This window comes from Microplitis mediator, chromosome 7, assembly GCF_029852145.1.
Source record: "Microplitis mediator isolate UGA2020A chromosome 7, iyMicMedi2.1, whole genome shotgun sequence".
NCBI classification, from domain to species: domain Eukaryota; kingdom Metazoa; phylum Arthropoda; class Insecta; order Hymenoptera; family Braconidae; genus Microplitis; species Microplitis mediator.
This window is the reverse complement of record NC_079975.1, coordinates 1949320-1955360: the sequence shown is the minus strand read 5'-3', so window position 1 is coordinate 1955360 and position 6041 is coordinate 1949320.

Here is a 6041-nt window from a genome sequence, read left to right as displayed (position 1 = left end):
CTAGTATAGTTTTTAGTCTGAACGTCAGGGTGAAATGGGTTTTAGAAGATAGAGAAATCCATTGAAATTAGACCCTATTTCAGTCCAGTAGTTCATTTTTCGATGCAATCGCGGTTTTTTTTAAATATCTCATGAAATATGCAGATTAAAGGAAAAAGTCATAAGAACAATTTTGTAGGAAATTCGATTCTTGACAAAAAAGGTCGTGTTAATTTTTTTAATAAAACGTGTATTTATGAAGATATTTTAAAAAAACTTTTTTTAGAACTGATGAATTGAGCGTTTTAAGGATTACAAATTTCGAAAATAACATTTTTATTAAGTATACAGAAACCACAACAAGCATTAATGATTGATATGTTACAAGTTACAAAGTTGTCTATATTTAAGAAAAAACGATATTTTTAACGTTCGTTATCCTTAAAATGCCCAATTGATAAGATCTAGAAAAGTTTTTTTAAAATATCTTTATAAATACACGTTTAATAAAAAAAATGAACTTGACTTTTTTTGTCAAGAATTTAATTTCCTACAAAATTGTGTCTATGATTTTTTCCTTTAATTTGCATATTTCATGAGATATTTAAAAAAAACTGCGATTGTATCGAAAAATGAACTTTGATCGTCCTAAGGCACTTGTTCTTTTTACTTAAAAAAAAAAAAAAAAAAAAAAAAAAAAACCAAATTCCCCAGGTATTTTTACACTAAAAAGAAGCTTTTTATGGGGCGCCTGAGAAAATTTAATTCTTAACGACCACCCTACTACATACGTTCGTTTTCAGACGAGTTAGGTTGAGAAAGGTTTCAAATTTAAACTCCTTTTTGGTCCTACTCATGTTCGTTTCCAGGCGAGTTAGATTGAGAAAGGGTTTTAATTAAATCCCCGTTAGACCCTAGTTCGTCTGATGATCTATATTTACGAATATCAGGACTTATATTTTTTCCACTAAATTTATAAATAATATAAGAAAATTATAAATAAAATTATAATTTCAAATAAAAACAAAATTAATTGAGTAATATCGCAGTATTTTCATTCAGGGGTTTTAATATTTCGACTCGGGTATATAAAATTTTTAGGAAATAAAATCACAAGAGATATTAGTCAGTGGTCTATACGGTAAAAAAAGCTACATAACATTTTAAATTCCTGCATGGCTTTGACATTTCAATCTCCCGTGGAATATTAAAACTATAAAAAGTATAAAAAAAATTTTCAAGTCATCCTGTACTTAAATTAAAAAAAAAATAAAATAAAATAAAATAAATAATAATAATAATAATAATAATAATAATAATAATAATAATAATAATAATAATAATAATAATAATAATAATAATAATAATAATTCACCGTAATAAATCGGGAGTGAATTCGGAGTGATTACGGATTCTATTTAAATCTGAATTCATTTGGAGTTTACACAAAAAATCACTCCATATATGGGGTAAATAGAGAGTTTGTCTTTTCAACTGTGACTTCAGAGTTTACTGGATTCTATATAAATCCGCATTTACTCCGATTCAAAATTTCAATAGTGAAATAAACTCCGCTTCGGAGTGAATTTCACTATGATAGTAAAGTTAGCAGACATCTGTCAATTTAAAAAATTTTGAAATAATAAATTAAAATGTTTGTAAAATAAAAATAAAATAATCCATGCTTAGACAATTCAAAATTCAGTACATAGATTTTTTTTAATTTTATTTTTTTTATATGTAGTTAAAAAATTGTCGTAAGTCTGCTACATTTACACTCATAATTTCACTCCGAGATGAATAAATAAATGAACAGTCATTCGCTCCACATTTACTCCATATTCACTCCGCAAATTTTTACTCTGCAATAATAATAAAAAGTTCGTATAAGTTTAGGAGTAATTAAGGTCAAAAGGTAACCACTTCCTGTTTCTGTATAAACTGATTGAATTACCGAAACAAGAGAATAGACAGCAATTACCTCATTTAATTTAATTGCAATTTCTCGAGCAACTAATATATATTATATACTAGTGGGCGTATATATTCCTTGTTTGTATCAACCAGTCCAGTATTCAATACAGCAATATATTGTAGCAAACTCACACGGACAATGTCTTTATCCACAATGCCGCAAAAGCTACATTACCTTTAAAACGCATGACACTTTACTTTAATAGCAGAGTATAAGTAATTGCAGTAGTCTAAAGGAACAGATATATATTTGCGCCAGAGGCAACTTTCAGTGATAAATAAAAACATTTTAAAGAAAAAAAAATTAATTAAACACTACAGTGTACACCTGATGCTGACAATCGTTGTGGTTGATATATATATCAACATATATATGTATAGATATGTAGTTGAAAGAAATTAATCATGTCTTTTACGCAATTTACTCGTCGTTAATCTTAACGCGGGCATTTAATAATTTGAAACCTTTCATTTTTGAATAAAAAAACATAATAAAATAAAAAATTTTTATTGTTTGTTGGATCAATAAAGATTATATGCATATCACGAACGTTCCATGTTGAGTAGTATCGCAGGGTTGGAGTAATGTTCAATCATGTGGAATATATTTGCTGGCGCTGTGAACAATTTAATTACGCGGTGACGAGGAAAGCTTTAACATGCAAGTTTTAGTGTGGAAACAATTTTTTTTTTTTTAATAATTTAAATTTAAAATATTGAGATGGATGCTTCAAATGGAGACCAGTCGACATGATGAATTACAGAATAATCTATACTGGGAATTGTGAATCTTCTTGGGGGATGTATATGTGAAAGTGGATGAGTTAGGAGAGCTAGCTGTTCTCGAGCACGTGTTAGTTGAGAGAACAATATCCACAAAACCGAATAATCGAGTGGGTGGTCCCGAGAGTTTGTAAATTGTTAGAGGACAAGTACGTGCTATGAGATAGGGCAAGTGTAATTTGAGGACGAGGATATTGCTGATGCTGATAGCTCGGATGGGAAATTCTGAAAGACATTTATGTTTTATTTAAGATTTTTTTTTTTTAACTTTCTTAGGGATTTTCACTCAACTTTTCGATTTAAAAGATAATTTTGATCCAACGGGAATAACGGGATCTAATTTCGTTGGATTTTAGATCGAAATTAATACACACGGAAAGAAAATTATGGGATGTTTTTCTATGCATTATGGGAATGGTTCCCATAATGGTATGGGAATTGTACCTATACTACTATAGGAATGGTTCCCATATATTATGGGAAACATCCCCATAATAGTATGAGAATACTTCCCATACCATTATGGGAATGATTCCCATAATGATATGGGAATGATTCCCATACCATTATGGGAATGGTTCCCATAATGATATAGGAACGGTTCCCATAATATTATGGGAACCATTCCTATAATAGTATGGGAACCATCCCTATAATATCATAAAATTTTTTTTTTGCACAATAGTGTAGAAATTTCCCAAAATTTGAATTTTCCTGAATGTTTTGTGCTGACAAAAAATTCTTGTTAAAAATTTTAATGTTTTTTTGCCAAATACGATTTTTTTTTTCAATGTTTGAATTTTTGTTTTTATGTTTAATAATATTTCTGTGTATTGTAGAAGTGATTACCACACTTCTTTAAATTAATTTTTTCATGATAATATGGGAACCATAATGGTATAGGAACCATTCCCATAATATTATGGGAATAGTTCCCATACTATTATAGGAACCATTCCCATAATATTATGGGAATGGTTCCTATAATATTATAGAAAGTATTCCTATAAATTATAGGAACTATTCCTATAATTAGAGGAACCATTCCTATAGTGTTATGGGTATCATTCCCATAATTATAGGAACTATTCCTATAATTATGGGAAACATTCCTATAATTATAGGAACCGCTCCCATAATTTATGGTCGTAATTCCTATGATGGTATAGGAAAAAATTTTACAGAATTATGGGAACCGCTGCCATAATTTTCTTTCCGTGCACGAAAAAAATTATCTAATAAATTCTCATCAGTTGTGAGTAAAACTGGGCCTGGATAAATAATTTCCGCTGCTAGATAGTGTTCAATTATCGGGTAGAAAAACCTAATTTTGAGTAGCTTTTAAATAAAAAAGAGTAAGAATTAAACAAAAGGAATCAGTTCATATTCTTTCCATATTTGTTTTGTTTTTGGCCCAAGTTTACTCTAAATTGCAGGGTGAATTATATCAAAAACTTCTCTCCGTGTACTTATAGATCTCAAAAAAATTAATAGAAATTTTATTGTATATTAATATTAAATACGAAATTTTTAAAAATGTTTTTTTTGCTTCGAACTTTTTTTTATAAACACTCGCGCGTTAATTTTGAATTAAAAAATTTTTTTTTTTTCAAATGAAATTTTAAATTTTTGAGTTCATAATTTCCTTTTTTTAATCTTTTATTTACATATACATACATCGAGATAATGAAAAAATTATTACTACATGTCTGAACAGAATGCGGAATTTATGTCTCTGTAGATATAAATTATTTCTTCCTGGGATGAGATACAGAAAAAAAATAATTTCTCGACGTAAGAAAATTTTTGTTTTCAATTTATAATGAAAAATTTTCCCGGGTCGGGAAAAAATTTTTTACCCCAAGAAATCTTTTTTCGTGTACTAGAGTTTACTATACAATAATAATTTATTTAAATATCTATATATATATATATACATAAAGTCTTTCATTGAATAGCCAAATTGCAGTACTTCGAAAAAGAAAAAAAATGTAAACCCATTAAAAAAAAAAATAAAAGGACGCTAAGTAGTGAAGTAAATACAACAATGCTCATAAAATAGTAATGCACTCATTTCGTCTCGTAGACAGAACAATTTTCTCATTTGTTTCCCTTTAGAATTGTGTTTACGTATAAAAGACTCAGCAAAACAACTTGGCCTGAGTAAAAAAATCGCGTGTATTGTTATCAAACAAACTAAATTTTTAAAAGTTTTTTTTGCTGCGTTTCAAAAAACTTTTAAACTATTTACTTTTGCCATCACATACACCCTTACCTACATTATACCCACCCACACATATATTACATGCATTTACTTATTCAGTGGTTGAAGCACGAGGCTAATTTTGATTAAGATAAGTGGCTACTCTTATAATTATTTAATTACACTGATAATTTAGTGTACGAAGACAACTCAAGTATGCAATTGTCGAGGGATAATATGATTATTAGCAAAGCATGTAACGAGACGGTGAATTACAGCCCAATTAGTAAGGCGGAATATTTTAACAGAAGATTGTTATGTATAAGCCGGAGTTAAGTATTGTTCTGTGAGCAACAATTCAGTTTCATTATTATATTCTAGTAGAGAGTAAAAGGCTGCAGTCATAAGATCTTAGAGATCGTAAGAGCAGAAGCAATTTGGAGTAAGACTAGTAAAATGTATCTCGTTTAGTCTGACAGTCTGACTATAGTACTGTAAAGTCCTCATATATATATACATATTTATAAGTACCTGCAATCTACAATGTCGCATGTTGCATGTAATATGTACACATACATTGATCAAATAATTTGTGCTGAGACCGGTGAGACTAGAGCAGAGACTGGAAATAATGCATATTAAACACAGCTGGAAAAACGCGCTCTAAATATTACGCAGGTAACTTTATACTTTTTAAAATAATGCATAATGGAGATTTATAATAATAATAATTATTATTATTATTATTATTTGAAATTCGCGGTGTTGATATAAAATTTATAATTACGGCTGAGGTCTGAAGATGAGCATTGGGATTATAAAATATTACTGAATAATAAGTTTGGAGATGGACCGGATGTGCCGGCCAGTGTAAAAAATTTGCTGAGTAAAGGCGGATTAAGCCGCAGTGAAAGCGGACCGGATGACTATTTATTTAATCCTGGAGTAAAATTTAAATTAATTAATGAAACGGGACCTAAGTCCAACTCCGCAGACCGAAGACCGAGACCTCACTCTTTTGGGCATACTCGCGCTGCGAAATCTCTTCTTTTCTACCATAATGCGAAACATTGAGCAAGCTCAATATTGGCGGATGTTATAA